Genomic DNA, 18,686 nt, shown 5'->3' with positions numbered 1-18,686 from the left:
TTCCTGTCCTAGTTTCATTTCCTCTTATAATTCCAACTGGTCTCGTATACGTGATATATTGAGTCGGCATTGGTCGGTTTTGCAGGTCGATCCGGTGCTGGGGCCCATTGTCGGTGAGAGACCATCTTTAGAGGCCCGACGTGCGCCCAGCTTGCGGGACCGACTAGTGCACTCCGACCTATTGCCACAGTCAAATTGGCTAACAGAATTTAATATCAAAGGAATGTATAGGTGTGGTGCGTGTTCAGCGTATGAATATGTGGACGTTCCGGGCACCGAGTAAAAAGAAAGAATGGAAGATTCAGTTTTTCATTAATTGTAATTCTGAGTGGACAGTATATGTTATACAGTGCCCGAGCCCTATGTTATACGTTGGCATGACAACCAGGAAATTAAAAAAGAGGATCTCTGAACATCCCAGCGCTGCATAATATGTTGGGGCTTTATAAATACAATAAATAAATAAAATAAATCTCAGCAATATAAATTGTGGTAGAAAACCTAATGGGGAATACCGTACTTCAGTAGCTGAACATTTCTGTGTGATCCATGGTGGCCTAAGAAACGGATTTTGGTTTAAGAGTATATACAAACTTCAAAGCAACAGAAGAGGAGGTGACAGAGAAAAGTGGCTTTTGCAACAAGAGGCAAAATGGATTTACCCATTAGACTCCTTGGCACCGGCAGGGCTGAATCAAGAATTGAACTTTGCCCCCTTTCTATGAATATAAATAAGTGATGGTGAACTTTATGCACAGTTTAAAAATATGGCTATCTTGCTCTCTGTGTGTAGTGAATACATCAAAGGGTAGTGTATTGGAAATGATATGATTACGAAATGTAGCTGTTACAAACAGCAAGAATGCTGGTAGCTCAGCTGGATTACTATCGAGTGAGAACTAGTGGATGAAGTTCTCTATCCGTATGCTGAAGCCGAAGTGATGAAAGGGGAGAAGTTCCGGAGTCTAATCTAGTAACTATGGTTGCCAATGACGTCGCTAGGAACGCCCCTTGAATGCGTACACAATGACGCATAAATCACCGCCCTGCCCGCCGCGTCACACATCCTGACTAAGCTTGCAGTGGGCGGGCGCAACGCGTTGATGGGCAGGGCTTTATCGCGACATGCGTCCTGAGCGCTCCCTCTAGCCGGCCGGCCGAGCTGTAACAAACTGAACTCCGGTCCTTCGTTGCTCCCTGTCAATACCCGCTACCCAGGGTAGAGCTAACAGCCATAGGCTCCCCGCTGAGGTGTGGGCTGAGTTGAGCCGAAGATAAAAAGGAGGAACCCAACGGGATCACAGCAAGAAAAGACTAACGGACGATTCAATCTGTCGGTGGGGTGGTAAGAGCCAGTTGCCCTGCGGTGTGTATCTCATGTAACTGGGAGGAACTGGCCTGAGCCTTGTCACGGCTTATGATCACTATTCATGCCTATGCAGCAGCCACATTATCCAGCACTCTGGGGAGTTTAGAGGATTGGTACCGGTACCAGAGTGAATGGGATGTGTGTGGGTGTGCTGAGCAGTATGGTGTTAATTGTTCTGAGACAGGGGCTGCCTCAGAGGAGCAGGAGGAGGAGTGGATGAGATGAGCAGCAGAACTTAGTTGGGACTACAGAGGTGCCAGACTGCAGAGAGTAGGATGTTACAGTAGTCAAGACGGGATATGATTAGAGTATGTAAAAGCATTTTGGTTGCCTCCTGTGAAAGGAAGGGATGCATTCTGGAAATGTTTTTTAAGATGGAAATAACAGGAGGTAGTTAGGCTTTGTTCACATTAGGGGCTCGATTCACTAAAGTGTGATAACTGCTATCAAAGCAGTTATCACGCAAGCTGCCGTGCGCAAAGTTTAGTGTGCGAACAGCGTTACTTTATGTGATAAGCGAAGGTTTGCGCGCGATCATGTGTGCTTTTTATTGGGCTCTGATTGGCCGGGGAGAGCCCTCCTCTCATAGGCTAATGCCTATAAGAGGCGGAACAGGACGGATTGCCGTCCTGTTCCAAATTAGATGACGGAGGGGAGGGAGGAAGGGGGACGGGGAGAGAGAGCCTCAGAGGCAGTGAAAAAAAATAAAATAAAGCCTGCAGCGATCGGACCCCTCCGTCGGCATGACGACAAAAAAGGAGGGGAGTCCAATCGCTGGGCACCTAAGCTGGGCTGTGCAGGAGGCTGAAAAGCCTGCACAGCCCAGCACTGCAAAAATGAGCCTGGTCTTTGGGGGAGGGGGGGGTTACCACTGCGGTCATCAAGTGGTTAAAACTAGAAGGGGTTAGGCTGGGTTCATACTACTTGTCAGCTGTGCCAAAAACAATACAATGGATTATACTGTGTGTACAGGCTGCTTTGACAGTCCCAGTTATCACTGGTTTTGTAATGGACAGTTCATAGCCTGAGTTTATTTCAGTGTACTGAAATCACCCTTTACAGGGATGTGATAACAGAAGTCTATTACGTCATGACATTGAAGTGGGTAAGTGAATCTTTAGGACGGTCAATAAAAGACAGTAGCAAAGAAATGAACAGCGCTACTTAAAAACAGATGAATGCTTACCTGCAAAAAAGTGCAGACCCCACTCATGGGATACAAATACACAATGAGCACACATACAACCTGTCTACCACTTGGAGGATGTTAGTTTCCACTAACAGCTTGCATGCAATTTGTTAGGTACTCGTCCCTCCCACTGTCGAAGAAGTCCTTCCTCCATGGGAGGGACGAGTACCTAACAAATTGCATGCAAGCTGTTAGTGGAAACTAACATCCTCCAAGTGGTAGACAGGTTGTATGTGTGCTCATTGTGTATTTGTATCCCATGAGTGGGGTCTGCACTTTTTTGCAGGTAAGCATTCATCTGTTTTTAAGTAGCGCTGTTCATTTCTTTGCTATGTTTGATTTAATTCTGGTCAGCTGCTCCCACTTGTTAGTTTTTCTTTGGTGTATATGCAGAGCCTCTGTTTGGGTTCAAGGTGCGTTTGTAGTTTCTGGGGGGGCTCAGCGCATCTCTGAGCTGAGGCCATTCAGAGGCGGCCTGGTGATGCGCTGATCCCACTTTTTCTGCGCAATAAAAGATAGTGTTCCCAGTTACAAATTTGTCCCAGGATGAAGACGCAAAATCAGATATCAAGAACATATGTGATCTGCAGGGATAGTCAATCAGATGCAAATAATCAGGAGGTTATGCAGGATTATGCAAATATTGTATACAAATTTATGTAGGTTAAAAATGGACCAATTAAATGTCACCTTGGTTTTAATGTAGCTTCAAAATGGACCAATCAAATTCAACCTTGGTATTTACTGACTTAAGGCTGGTTTCACAGTGGGAAGTTAAAGTCCCACGTTACAGCAGCCAGTAACGCAGCCTAACTCACAGCACTGTAAAATCAATTGTGCTGTTCACAGTGCCCATGTTGCGTTACATAGTAACGCAGCACATTTAAACAAAGTGCTGCATGCTGTACGTTACACTGGGCTAAGCAGTGTTAGACTGCTTGCACATGCTCAGTAATGTTGGAGGAGGAGCTCTCCCCTCCTCCTCTGCGGCCAGCCACATGGCTAAATAATATTATTCACTGCACTGCAGAGACTCGTGGTAGGACTGTAGTGTTGTCCGGATCATGAATGAATCGTTCATTTGATCCGGATCTTTTTTGTGAGTCGAATCATCCGGATCATCACAATGAAAGATTCAGTTCACAGTGGATGTCTGTCTGGAAGAAACAGGAACATACAGAATGTACAGTGCAGGGAAAGTCCTGTCCTGCTTGTCATTTCACCCAGTCTGCTTCCCTAGTAAAATGATTCGATTCAAAGATCCGGATCTTTTCAATGATCCGATTCAAATGATCCGAATCCTTAAAAAGATCCAGACTTCCCATCACTATCCTGGAGCGGCTTCTTTGAGAGCTGCATAACGCTGCTCAATCTGATGTCCAACTTCAACACCACCATACGTTGCGTTAGGGGTACGTTATGCAATCAACGTCTTGGTGTGTAAGTAGCCTAAGTCAGGAATTGAAAACAAATCAAAGGGAAGTAAACAAACAACATTTTCCCTTTCCTGTCTATATACAGTAAAACCTCCATTTACTGGCATTCAAGCAACCAAAGCTCACATGAAATCTTCAGCACTGTAACAGAGGAAGTGCTGAAACCGCTGGATTCCGTGAATCCCCACGAACTGGGCCACAGTTACAACGCTCAGGCAAGGGTTCCACAGGGCAAAATTGTATTATGTGTGCAGCCAGTAACCTGTGCCAGGCAGGCACCATCCCCGGTCGCCCACGGCTACTTGAGGCCCTGGTTTCCTAATCAAGATTAGGCCGCATGCAGCCGAAACAATTTGTCAGGACTCCACACTGCACAACGCTTCCATTCTCCTGGGGTATTTCCTTTTTCATATATGCCTTTGAGGGGCTGAAAGAGTTGCTGACTGAATTGTTAAAAGTTGCTGTACAGAGGACACTTGAGAGATCAGTTTTTAGCATGGCTACAGAGAAGAATGTTTTGCCTAAGTACTTCAATAGACGAGAGCATCTGTACTGCGCATGCGCGAGCCCAAACTTACAGATGCACTCTTCTTCGAACCCACTAGCAGTGCTTTTCTAGGTATTGAAAGTATAGCCGATAAAGCTAGTAAAAACGGGGAACAGACAGACAAATAATGAAGCAGCGGTTCAGACTGCTGCTTCTATACAGAATGTTCCTGTCCAGACATTGCCACCTAAGGGGAAAGTACAAAAACCACAGGATGTAAGGTCAGGGGGTACAGATGGGGTCCATCCAGGACCTTATAGGGGGAGGGGAGGTTTCCAGAACAATAGAAACCCCCAGTGGAGTAGAAGACAGGAGTCACAACCCTATCAGTATCCAGTCCATACTCAGAACAGATATCAACCACTCACGGACGAGAGGAATTTTGGACAACCGCATTTTTTAGCCCCACGCCCCCGGTATTGGAGAGCAGGTTGGGAGGAGGAAGAATACCTAGGAGGGCAGTCAATGACACCAAGAAAAAGAGGCACAGAAGGGGGAGGAGAGCAGGTAGAAGGGAACAAAAGAAGAAGGCAATAATAGGAGCAGGTATTTACAATTTGAGTGGTGTTCCTTTGGATAAACAAGAAGTTAGACTACTGGATCGCGGGTTGAAGTATGCCCCAAAAAAAAACAAAACACAAAAAACAACAATTGAATAAATTCAATACCTTTATTGATATACATCGGTACACACGGAAGTTAAATATTAAAAAGTATTTTATTCAGAAGGAGGGGCCTACCAGCAGGGTGAATTTTGTCGGGGAGACCCCCCGTGTGACCTTCAAAAATGCTTCTACTTTTAATCCTCAAGATACTTCAACCCTTAATGCAGTTGAAAACTTCAAAGAGCATGTTATTAAAGGGGCACTATGGCTAAATTCTTCTTATATTCTCATTTAATATAAAATATGTGCAATTGTAGCAATGTGTCAGGGCTCATTTCCACTATCGCGAATTCGCATGCGTTTTTCGCATGCAAATTCGCATAGCAATACAAGTGAATGGGACTGTTTCCACTTGTCAGGATTCCTTTGCGTTTTTCTGTGCAGAAAAAATTCGCATGGCAGAGCCATCAGAATTCGCATACCGCATACCGCTATGCGAATCGCATACAATGTATTTAATAGGAAATTCGCATGAGGTTTGGGTATGCGAATTTTCATGCGAATTCGCATAAAAACAATGGAAAAGCACACCAGCACTGCCATGGTTAAATTCGCATGCATCGTCATCCATACGAATTCGCGTGCGAATTCGCATGAAAATTCGCATGGACCCGCATGCGAATTTCGCATCCGTATGCGAATTTTTACCGCGGCGATTCGCACCGCACAAGTGGAAATGCAGCCTCAGACTTGTATTGTGGCTGAATAAAACTCTGCTTCAATATTGCTTTACCCTAAATCAGTGCTGGAGTCCCGTCGCCAGAGAAAGCTAAGCGATGCTGAACCAGCACATTCCATTCTGCAGGAGGAGGCTGCCTTATCAGTCGTTTCATCTGAAGTTGTAATCTCCCCCTTTGATGTATCGGGAGAGGTTTCACCCAACGTCTAACTGCACATTAGTGCTGTTACAGCTCCTCTGATCTGCCATACGTCTCAGGACAATGACTTACGGCTCTGATGAAAAAAATGCTCCCAGCTGAGGCCCCCCTTCAGAGAAGCTGGCACAGGCAGGGACACCACTTGTTGTCAGTTGCCATGGAGACCAGCTTCTCTTATGCACAGGATTCCAGCGTCTTGATTCAGCACACGCAAGTGCTGTGTAGCCAGTGTCCTGCTTGTGTCTCTGAAGGGGGGCCGCAGCGGGGAGCATTTTTTTCATCAGAGCCGTAAGTCATTGTCCTGAGACGTACGGCAGATCAGAGGAGCTGTAACAGCACTAATGTGCAGTTAGACGTTGGGTGAAACCTCTCCCGATACATCAAAGGGGGAGATAACAACTTCAGGTGAAACGACTGATAAGGCAGCCTCCTCCTGCAGAATGGAATGTGCTGGTTCAGCGTCGCTTAGCTTTCTCTGGCGACGGGACTCCAGCACTGATTTAGGGTAAAGCAATATTGAAGCAGAGTTTTATTCAGCCACAATACAAGTCTTACACATTGCTACAATTGCACATATTTTATATTAAATGAGAATATAAGAAGAATTTAGCCATAGTGCCCCTTTAAGGATCTTAAGAAACTTGATGTTCAACATAGGAAAACTGATGAGAAAACTATAGATAGTCTGCTAAAGGAGAAAGATCTGGTTGTGCGATCTGCTGATAAGGGGGAAGGAGTGGTGGTGCTAAGGAAAGATCAATACTTTGAAGAGCTGGACAAATTGATCTACGATGAGAATACATATCAGAGGTTACCAGGAGATCCCACTTTGAAGTTTAAACGGGAATTGAGCCTTCTGTTGGATGAAGGTTTAATGATGAATTTGATAGATAAGAAAAAATGTGACTTCCTGGTACCATCAGCACCACGTTTACCTATCATGTATCAATTGCCAAAAATCCACAAAAGCACTACTAATCCCCCTGGCAGACCCATTCTGAGTGGAGTGGGTTCCATTACACATAGGGTTGGTCAGTTCATAGACAGTTACAACCCATTGTTCCCAATTTGCCCAATGTACTATTGGATACTAAAGATACTGTACTGGACGGACTGAGGCTTGATGGAGATATCCTGCTGGCAACGGGGGTTCATTATATACTTATTCACACCATGATGAGAGTATTGAAGCGGCGAGGACGGTTTTACACCAGTTGAGTGACCTGCAGGGAATTCAAATTGAATTCATCCTTTCGTTGTTAGATTTTTCTCTAAAACGGAACTATTTTTGGCACAAGCATCAGTTCTTCAGACAGGTGTATGGCTGTGCCATGGGAGCTTTGTTCGCCCCGAGTCTAGCAAATATTTATATGGCACTATGGGAAGAAGAGGCCATTCGTAGAGGAGGATCCAGGTTAGTACTCTGGAAAAGGTACATTGATGACCTGTTGATCTTCTGGAGAGGTGATGAGGTAAGTTTTAGAGCTTTTATTGAGGAGATCAACAGTATTAGGGACAATATCCAGCTCACAGTCGAATGTAATGGAGAATCTATTCACTTTTTGGATCTAGAAATTATAAGGGTGGGGGATGGTTTTTCAACAAAGTGTTTCTTTAAACCCACTGATCGTAATGCCTATATTGATATCACGAGCTGTCATCACCCGCAGTGGCTCAAAGGGATCCCAAAGGGGCAATTTACCAGAGTCCGCAGGAATTGCTCCAACTTGCAAGATTATTTTGTACAATCTGATTTTTTGAAAACTAAATTTGATGAAAGGATATAATGAATCTTGGCTAGATGAGGTACAGAAAGAAGTGGGCAGAAAAGAGAGAGACGTTGGTAAGGGCAAGAAGGGATGAATCAGTGGGTAATCCTAAGATTTTTTCATTTCTGAACGATTTTTCAACACAGTATAAACAGATTGAGAAGATTTTTTATCGACACTGGAATGTGTTGCAGAGTGACCATGTATTACAAAGTGTTTTACCCCCAAAACCCAGTTTTGTGTATCGTAGGGCCCCTAATTTAAAAAATCAGATAGCACCAAGTTGTGTTGCCCCCCCAGAACAACAACATGTGTTGGGATGGCAAGCTTCGGGCTTTTTTCCTTGTAGGGGCTGTAAGTGTGCAGAGAGGCGATTGGACATAGGACTAGTGAAATAGTGTCAGGATCCAATGGCAATACATTTAAGAGCAGACAGTTTATGTGTTGTGCTACAGCTTTTGTGGTCTGGTGTGATTGCGGCCTGCAATATGTGGGCCGCACCACCAGACCACTAAAAGAAAGAATAGGAGAACATATTAATAACATTAGTAGGGGATTTGAGCAACATAGTCTTTCCTCTCACTTTAAATTGAAGCATCAGTATGATCCAAGCGCAATGCATTTTTGCGCAATAGAAAAGTTGGTACCAAATTGGAGGGGATGCAATAGGGTAAGGGAACTTTCAAAAAAAAGAGACCAAATGGATCTTTAATTTAGATACCGCTAGTCCTGTTGGACTAAATGTTGACTTGGACATAAATTGTTTTATAAATAATAGTTAACTTTTGTGTAAACAGATCCCTACACCCCCTGACTCTAGTCTATAAACAGCGGCACTGTTTGGTGTACGTTAGTATCTCCTTAAATACGCACCGGCTAGCTGAGTTTTTTTTGACAATTCTGCCAGGTTGGTGATTGGATGCGGTTTGATTGTATATATAGGTGCTATGGCACTTATTTCAGTTTTACACGTGAGGGGATCTGATTACAATGTGTAGTTGCTGTTTTCTGTTTAAATTTTGTCTAAAAATTATTTCCATATGTATTTTTATGATATTAGTATAATGATAATGGTGTCCGTGATGTTTTATATTCCTTTTTTGCTTTGCACGGATATTATCTTTCGCATTGTATGTCCTATGGGTAAGCGCTCAGACAGAAATGTGCGGAGGACTTAATTTTAATATGAGGCGGGGTTTGGGGAATGTGGGCGCTTGTGGGGATATAGAAGCCGGTATGCCTAGTGTGACGTATGCCCCTGATGAGTCAATTCCTTGACGAAATGCATAGGGCGGAGCTACGTCACGTGACCGGCAGTACGAGGAAGCAGCAGGTCGTGAGGGTCTGAGGTGGCGTATGTGTGAGTGGCTACCCGGGACCGCAGACTACGCATGTACTATACGCTATATGACCATCTACGCTTGTGAGTGCAAAACTCTTGTTTTAAAGATATTAAAAGGGTTTACACCATCTGGCGCTTTTTAAGTTTTAGATTATCGTGTAAGTGGAAGTGAGATTTGCCACATCCCCTGTCTATGCCTTATATCCAGACCTCCGGATTGGCTGGAGGTTGACAGGGTGAGTGCGGGAGCATGGGGGGGGGGGGGGGAATGGAGTGTGATCCTGCACGAGGTGGTATTCAAAGTCACTTTGAATGGTGATGGGCAATATATGAGTACTGGATTAGGCTATGTGCTAGGCCTGAACGATTTTAGGAAAAAATTGAATTGAGCGATTTCTGTCCAAAATTGCGATTTCGATTCGATTCTCGATTTTCTTCAAATCAAGCTTTGTGCCCCGTCTGTGCCTGTTTGTTGCCCCTCTGTCCCCCTGTCTCTCTTCCAACACGATGCCATCGATGCCCGTCTAAGCACTTTGCCTCCTGCAGGCTCTAATGCACGAAATACTTCCTGTATGTCACGTGACATACAGAAACCCGGAGCTTTGCCAAGCACAAGAGTTGGAGGACGGACAGCGTTGGACTCGTGCGGATATCCTATGCTGCGGGCCTCAAGCACCGGGACTTTTGGGTAAGTTTGAAGCCGCTTCTTCAAACTTCCCCATGTGGAAATTACGTGATCACGATAATTGCCGCTTTGACGATTCTGAAATTGTGATGTTGGTGATTCGGTTTAAATTCGATTTATCTTTCAGGCCTACTATGTGCCCTTTCTCTTTATATTTTATGTGACGTGTTGGCCAAGCTACCAAGGTATCGGTTACAGCTCTGGGATGCTCAGTCGGTTGTTCTGAACTTCTGGATGGTGACTCTTTGATAAACTGAACTTTGTGTTGTTTTGAGCCGTGAGCGCTTCTGAACTTTTATGCATAGTTATTGAATCTGCCAGGGATTATTGCATAGTGTATGGGCACCTTTAGGGAGACACGTCATGTCTATATAGATAGGTGGCACACTAAATATGCTGATGCGGACTCGGTCTGTTCCTATGTAAGGTGAACCTCAGCTAAAAAAGCAATTACTTACCTACACAAAGGGAAGCCTGGATAATATAGGTTTCCCATGCTGTCCTCCGCTGCTGCCTGGAATCCTCCTGCACAACACGAGCATGTACCTCTTCTGAGGCCCAGTGCACACCTAAACCGCTAGCAGATCCGCAATATGCTAGCGGTTTTTGGAACTGATTTCAGAGAGATTCTAGGTATGTTTAGAGAGGTTTTCTAAACATACCTAGCGGATTTGGGTGCGTTTTTGTGTAGCAGATTACACATTTTGTTACAGTAAAAGCTGTTACTGAACAGCTTCTGTAACAAAACCGCCTGGCAAACCGCTCTGAAGTAGCGTTTTTCAGAGCGGTTTGCGTTTTTCCTATACTTTACATTGAGGACAAAACGCTTCAGAAAACTCTCCTGCTGCACGTTTGCGGCTGGGCAAAAACCTCAAACCGCCGGTGTGCACCATCCCATTGCAATACATTAGCCAAGCGTTTTTACAGGGGGATGCGGCCGGCAGATCGCTCCAAAAACCGCTCGGTGTGCACTAGGCCTTACACAAGTGTGGCTGATCTGCACCCGCACAAGCATGGCCACGCCTGCACAGTAGCATTGAGCCACTCCGGCTTACTGCACAGCTTGCTTGAGCAGGCGCAGTATTGCCGGACTTGTGCCTGAGGATGAGCGCACTCCCGATCCCCTTTCCAAAAAGCCCTTGCCGAGAACGTACAGCTGCACGCATTAATCTCACTGCGCTAGCATCCCGCAGCTAGGGAAATAGTACTGCGCCTGCGTTATTAAAGAGGTTCCGGGTCGCTGGGGAGCCCGACCTCGAGGTCAGGTCCCCGACCGGAGCATATTACGGAAAATAGATACATTTGACAAGGGAACAGAGGACGCGATCGAGCAGTAAAAAAGGTTAGTTACACGCAGGCATGCGTGTTTTACATAAGTAACTTTGCCTGATCACTCCTTTAAAAATGGACTGAGTATATTGCTGTGCAGTATGTAGTTTGTTTTCATGTATGTTATAGTCTACGTCCCGGCGACAGATAGTGGACTAGTTAAAGGACCACTATCATGAAAATGCTTAGAATTTTCCATTTCGCGACCATGGTCCTTTAACTGTAACAGGTGATTCCGCTTTTTGAGAAACAGAGTGGATTATTCTACATTCAGGCTCCCCCACACCAGAGTGTGTTATTAAGCATGTGACCTGCCGCAGTAAAATAGTGTGATAAGTGAGAGACAACCTATTCCTATTCTGCCTGGCCAATAGTTTGAAAGATTAGCAAGAGTGTCTCTCCCTCCTTTCGATCTTGATCTGCCACAACAAACAAGAGAGCCAAAGGAGGGCGGAGGAGTTCCGTTCAGCCTGTTGTGGAAACCTCTACACAGAGACTGCCAGCTGCTGCGCGTCGCCTACAATGAAAGTTATTCTAATCACTCAGCCAGCAGAACGTAGTGCACCTAAACATACTCACCATTCTCTAGATTTACCTGTATTCTCCTCTGTGCTCCTTAGCTTTGGCGTAGGGATCGCCATAGCTGGCATAGCGTTGCTATGGGGCCCTTGGGGCTGGAAGCCATTAGGGGGCCCGTCAGTTCTAGCTGCCTGTGTATTTTTTTCCCCCTTAAGTGCAGCCACTAGGCTGCAATTTCCATATGTGAAAAACCACAAAGATAGAGGCAGGCAGATGGGTGAAAAGGGACTATTTCACCTTCCGCCTCTCTGAGATCCCTGCTCCCAGCCGGCAATTAGTTTATAGTTCCGGCTGGAAACAGAATAGCACTGCACAGGACGTGGCTCCGCCCCCTCCCCCTCCTCTCCACAGCAGAGTCTGGACGGAGGTGCAGAGGAGAATGCAGAGTGGGGGAGTTTGTTTCCTAGAAGAAGCCCCGCCCCCCACGTGCATAGGAGGAAGTTGCCCAGTGCCCAGCTCTGAGGAGAGAGCTGCACCAGCCCGCGTGGTTTAAATCAGCTGGTAGAGTCACGTTACTGGTCCAGCAGGTCCACCTCCTTCATAGACTGCCACTGCCTGCAGGTAATCTGATATCTCCCTCCCTCTGGCTCTCTCGTTTCTTTCTGTCCCTTTTCCTTCGGTCAGCTTGTATTGCACACACTACTCTTTCCCCCTCCACTCTGTGCTCACACTGTCCTGTCGCCCCCTCCCAGCAGTGTCCTGTGTCCCCCTCCCTGCGGCGGCCTTTTTTCCCCTTCCCTGCAGTGTCCTGTGTCCCCCTGCTTGCAGTGTCCTGTGTCCCCCTGCCTGCAGTATCCTGTGTCCCCCTGCCTGCAGTATCCTGTGTCCCCCTGCCTGCGGTGTCCTGTGTCCCCCTCCCAGGAGTGTCCTGTCCCCCCCCCCTCCCTGTGGTGTCCTGTGTCCCCCTCCCAGCAGTGTCCTGTGGTGTCCTGTGTCCCCCTCCCAGCAGTGTCCTGTGGTGTCCTGTGTCCCCCTCCCAGCAGTGTCCTGTGGTGTCCTGTGTCCCCCTCCCAGCAGTGTCCTGTGTCCCCCTGCCTGCAGTATCCTGTGTCCCTCTGCCTGCGGTGTCCTTCCCCCCCCCCCCTCCCTGCGGTGTCCTGTGTCCCCCTCCCAGCAGTGTCCTGTGTCCCCCTCCCAGCAGTGTCCTGTGTCCCCCTCCCAGCAGTGTCCTGTGTCCCCCTCCCAGCAGTGTCCTGTGTCCCCCTCCCAGCAGTGTCCTGTGTCCCCCTCCCAGCAGTGTCCTGTGTCCCCCTCCCAGCAGTGTCCTGTGTCCCCCTCCCAGCAGTGTCCTGTGTCCCCCTCCCAGCAGTGTCCTGTGTCCCCCTCCCAGCAGTGTCCTGTGTCCCCCTCCCAGCAGTGTCCTGTGTCCCCCTCCCAGCAGTGTCCTGTGTCCCCCTCCCAGCAGTGTCCTGTGTCCCCCTCCCAGCAGTGTCCTGTGTCCCCCTCCCAGCAGTGTCCTGTGTCCCCCTCCCAGCAGCGTCCTGTGCCCCCCTCCCAGCAGCGTCCTGTGCCCCCCTCCCAGCAGCGTCCTGTGCCCCCCTGCCTGCAGCGTCCTGTGCCCCCCTGCCTGCAGCGTCCTGTGCCCCCCTGCCTGCAGCGTCCTGTGCCCCCCTGCCTGCAGCGTCCTGTGCCCCCCTCCCTGCAGCGTCCTGTGTCCCCCTCCCTGCAGCGTCCTGTGTCCCCCTCCCTGCAGCGTCCTGTGTCCCCCTCCCTGCAGCGTCCTGTGTCCCCCTCCCTGCAGCGTCCTGTGTCCCCCTCCCTGCAGCGTCCTGTGTCCCCCTCCCTGCAGCGTCCTGTGTCCCCCTCCCTGCAGCGTCCTGTGTCCCCCTGCCTGCAGCGTCCTGTGTCCCCCTGCCTGCAGCGTCCTGTGTCCCCCTGCCTGCAGCGTCCTGTGTCCCCCTGCCTGCAGCGTCCTGTGTCCCCCTGCCTGCAGCGTCCTGTGTCCCCCTGCCTGCAGCGTCCTGTGTCCCCCTGCCTGCAGCGTCCTGTGTCCCCCTGCCTGCAGCGTCCTGTGTCCCCCTGCCTGCAGCGTCCTGTGTCCCCCTGCCTGCAGCGTCCTGTGTCCCCCTGCCTGCAGCGTCCTGTGTCCCCCTGCCTGCAGCGTCCTGTGTCCCCCTGCCTGCAGCGTCCTGTGTCCCCCTGCCTGCAGCGTCCTGTGTCCCCCTGCCTGCAGCGTCCTGTGTCCCCCTGCCTGCAGCGTCCTGTGTCCCCCTGCCTGCAGCGTCCTGTGTCCCCCTGCCTGCAGCGTCCTGTGTCCCTCTGCCTGCAGCGTACTGTGTCCCCCTCCCAGCAGTGTCCTGTGTCCCCCTCCCAGCAGTGTCCTGTGTCCCCCTCCCAGCAGTGTCCTGTGTCCCCCTCCCAGCAGTGTCCTGTGTCCCTCTGCCTGCAGTATCCTGTGTCCCTCTGCCTGCAGTATCCTGTGTCCCCCTCCCAGGTGTGTCCTTTCTCCCCCTCCCTGTAGTGTCCTGATTTTCAAAGTAATGCCCTTGTTTCCCAATGGCTCAGTTCACGCAATATGCCTTTTAAAGAGACTCGGAGATGAGTGTTCCTGCTGTTTTTTTTTACTTACCCAGGGCTTCCTCCAGCCCCATAAGAATGGATGTGTCCTTCACCGTCCTCCTCAGTGCCTCCGTTCAGCCACAATCTTCCCCGGTAAGTGGCTTAGTGATGTCAGCAGTGTACAGTGCAGAAGGCCCCGATTGATGTCACTGAGTCGACTGCAGCTGAATCGAGGAGCTGAGGAAGACGGTGAGGGACACATCCATGCTTATGGGGCTGGAGGAAGCCCCGGGTAAGTAAAAAAAAAAAAAGCAGTTGACTCAGCTCTGAGTCTCTTTAATTGAAATATTTTTCATAATGCACTGCAATGGAAAAGAAAAACTGATTAAAGGGAACATTAACCTAGAGGGATATAAATGTTTCCTTTTATACAATACTAGTTGCTTGGCAGTCCTGCTGTTCTGTTTGGCTGCAGTAGTGGCTGAATCACACCTGAAACAAGCATGCGGCTAATCCAGTCGGACTTCAGTCAGAGCACCTCATCTGCATGCTTGTTCAGGGGCTGTGGCTAAAAGTATTAGAGACACAGCAGGATCAGCAGGAGAGTCAGGCAACTAGTATTATTTTAAAAGGAAAAATCCATATCCTTCGCAGTTTAGGTTCCCTTTAAGTGTAAATGGGGCATTAGTCTTATATGCGCCTCTTCTCTCTGCCCTGCTGCCACTGTGAGTGTAGTAGTAAGTAGTTATAGTGTAATATGCACACTAAGGTACCTTATATTTTTTTTAAGGGGGGGCCCCAACCAAAACTTTGCTATGGGACCCCAGGGTTTCTAGCTACGCCCCTGCTCCTTAGGCATCCGTGCTGCCTTGCCTCATCTTCTCCTCTGTGTTCTCTCTCCTCCTCTCATACTGCAGCTGGTCAATTTATATGCACTGTGCATAAGCTCAATAAGAGGGCTTGGTGATGCGCCACGGATTGGATTAACATCAGAGATAGTGGGACTACTTTGACCCACTAAAAAGGAGGAATAAAGACTATATTGTACCACAGAAGTGGCAAAATATTGCAGAACCCATTAAGGGCTAGGGTTCCCTGGAACCCCGGTTGAGAATGGCCCCTGGGGGGAGGTAACTGCGAACACAGCTGACATAAGCAAATTCGCATATCACCCAAGCGAACAAAATGCGCAGTGCAGTATGTCCGGGTCAGAGGGCACCAACCAGGAAATACACAACTTGGATATTTACTGGAAAATGGAGAATGACGCTGGGGCACAGGAGGTATCTGCACAACTCCCCCCCACACTAGATGTACTTTTTGAAAAATATTTAATTTATTGCTAAGGTGTCCTGCAGTGATCCGTGCTGCGTGGGCTCTCCAGCCCGCATCACCGATTAGGAGTGAGCCTTGGGGATTAGACTTCCCCCCTTTTTTCCCCACTAGGGGGATGTCCTGTTGGGGGGGTCTGATTGCCGCCGGCTGTTTGTGATCTGCGGGGGGGGGGGGGGGGCTCTTCAAAGCCCCCCTCCGCAGCGTTTTCGGCGCTCCCTCCTTCCCCTTACCTCCCTCTCCCTCCACGGGCTGCGCAGGACGGATTTCCGTCCTGCGCATTGAAGGATAGGCTTCATCATATGCCAGTCATAGGCCAGAGGCCGGGGATCGCCGATCTACGTCACGGCGCTAATGCGCAGCAGCGCCGTGTGATATAAACAGCGGGGATTTCTTCCCCGCCTGTTTACAGTTCGCTGGCGAGCCGCGATCGGCGGCTCTCCGGCTGTTCACGGAGACAGCCTCAATGAACTGGCATGGAAAGGCCGCTCGATCGAGCGGCCGTTTCCATGCTATACCACTAACGACCCGCCGACGCCTATGGGCGTTAGGCGGTCCTTAAGTGGTTAAGTAACAGTGCAGGTAGCCTATGATATGCACACACACCATTGACTTATCAAGGTTTGATCACCCGTGGAGGAAGATCATTTTATTAGTGCAGGTCCACTTTAATAACTCTCCAATCTCAGCAACTGGTCAATTGAATTTCAGATCACACATCGAATATATAACCACCTTACAATAACGGTATCTAGGCCTGATCACAACTAAAAACAGTCACCCAACCTTGTCAACATTGTGCATCTAAACAATCATTTTAATGCGTCTTCTTGTTTAGCTAAATCCACACAACCAACATGACGTCACATCTCATAACACAACTACAGCTCTGCGCGTGTCTCCATATCAGTCACTATAACGTCACCAGGCCCCCAGACAAAACACGGGACGCTCCACGCAAATATCTAAATAAACGTTGCCGCCCAATGAGCATTAAAATCCCCCTGCGCCATGACACCGGCTCATATACCTGTAAATCTCGTTACAGCACCGAATCCCCCGGAACGCCGCGACCCCACGGACGTCTACTATGGCGGACAGCGCGCTCAGCCACGCACAACGCGACCAGCCCATTGGCCCGCCCAAGAGAAACAGACCTCAGCTAAACCAATCAGCTGCTTCCGCAGGCTCCCTGCTGCTCCATGCACCTGTCCTATTGGTGAAAAGCGATGTTTCACGTTGTCCGGGAGGAGTAATGAGGAAAGGAAGGTGGCGCGATTGCCGCTGCCCATCAATTTTTGCTGCCGGGCATGCGCAGTACAGCCAGGGCGGAACCCGCAAAAGTTTCATAGATTAGTGTAGTAATCAGTAGTTTCCACTCTCCACTAAAATTACTGTGAACACTGTTGTGATAGCATCACCTCTATAACCCATAATCACTTTTATTTAGGAGTACTGTATAGTTAAGTACAAGTGGTTTAAATGAACCTTTACTGAAAAGTGAAACAAACGTTTCACTTACCTGGGACTCCTACTAGTCCCCCTGTGCCCTTTCCATCCTGGAACAATGCTCCTGTCCCGGCTAAGTTTCATTTTCATCAACTGGTCAGTCGCTGGGCCACTGCATCTGCATGGCGGTGCCCTCACTTGTGCTCGTCACCCTCCCATGCATGCACAGTACAAGATTTTCTCATATTGTGCATGCGCCGAATATTGACGTGAGCAAAGATGCACACGGTCACGCAGTCGCAGTGAACCAGCAACGGGCCAGTTGCCAAAAAAAGAAACAGCTGCAGCGGGGGACCGGAGCATCGTTCCAGGATGGAGAAGGCACAAGGGGGATTGGTAGAACCCCAGGTAAGTGAAACACTTTTTTTTCTTTTCAGTTAGGCCCGGTTCACATAATACTTTCACTTACCTGGGGCTTCTACCAGCCAACCTGTGCCCAAACCGTCCTGGACCGATTCTCTGTTCCCTCGCTCACTTTTCTTCATGCACTGCAGTGGAAGTCGATTTCTAAGTCAACCTCCACTGCACCCTTGCCACGCGTAGCGTCATATGCGTTCCCGTAGCCAGGAGCGTCATGCGCTGACGCAGTACGAGAAAATCTCTACTGAGCGAGGACACGCACAGTGAACTCCAACTGCACAAAGTGACACTGAGCTGCGGCGGAAGACCGGATCATCGGTGAGTGGCTGCGCGGGCACAGATCGGCTACAGTGGGCTGGCAGAAGCCCCATGTAAGTGAAACTCTTATTTTTTAAGTTTATTTCCTAAGAAGAGGGAAACTTCTGGTTCCTGCAGAGGTTTCCCTCATATGCTCCTGGCACCCAACTTTGCCAGGCATGGGCCCCCGAAATGTATCCAACAAGAGCTTGTCGGATAGGTTATGTGGCCATGATCCTCTTCATGCACAAGAGAGGCCACACTACACCTGCAATGGCTGTGCTTTTTGAGTAAGCTGGCAAAGCAGGTAACTTGGCGCACAACGCTCAGCACCGAGCACCAAAGCTGGGCACAACTTGGAGGGGCAATAGTATTTAACGCAGCCGTGGAGTCATTCAGCTCATCTTGCGCCCAAGTCTCCGTACTACATGTATGCAATGCCGGAGCCAATTGTCCACAAGCAGCTCCAGGCTGCTGCGCAGGTGCAGCTGTGCTTGCATGGGTTCTGCATGGCCACGCTTGTGCATGAGGAGGAGCCCGGACTCACTCTTCAAGAGGGTCCTGGGCAGTGGCGGTGGGCTGGAGGAGGACATGGTCGCCTGGAGGATCAAGAGGCTTCCCTCTTCTTAGGCAAGTATCTGGGTTATTTTGGATACTGAAATAATTCTGCGCTCCTCACTGATCTCTCCACAATAGTAAGCTATCTTTGTTGGATCGCTGTGCAAATAGTGCGTGTCACACTCACATAAATAATATTATCAAAACAGCAGAGCGCTCAACAACTCTTAGATCTATTACAATATTCAAGTCCTTTTCAAGCTAACAGCCAAAAAGTCCTCCCACAAATGCAGATCACTTCTATGTCTTCCACAGTCTTCATGCAATCCGATATTCCATCACT

At 48.7% G+C, this 18,686-nt stretch overlaps 1 protein-coding gene across 3 annotated transcripts in view; it reads right to left on the bottom strand.

The window, feature by feature from the left end:
• The window catches only part of RBM44 (RNA binding motif protein 44), an 88,179-nt gene extending 71,342 nt beyond the window's left edge, over nt 1–16,837 (bottom strand). The window contains exon 1 of one of the 3 annotated variants that reach the window (XM_068245367.1): nt 16,777–16,837. The gene's annotated coding sequence lies outside the window, so the exon portion shown is untranslated. Of the gene's footprint in view, nt 1–16,649; nt 16,754–16,776 lie in introns of those variants that run through there. The other 2 variants (XM_068245366.1, XM_068245368.1) reach the window with 2 other exon arrangements.
• Between the last annotated feature and the right edge of the window lie 1,849 nt (nt 16,838–18,686).

The sequence above is a fragment of the Hyperolius riggenbachi genome, chromosome 7 (genome assembly GCF_040937935.1).
Source record: "Hyperolius riggenbachi isolate aHypRig1 chromosome 7, aHypRig1.pri, whole genome shotgun sequence".
Taxonomy (NCBI): Eukaryota; Metazoa; Chordata; class Amphibia; order Anura; family Hyperoliidae; genus Hyperolius; species Hyperolius riggenbachi.
This window is presented reverse-complemented; position numbering and strand designations above follow the sequence as displayed.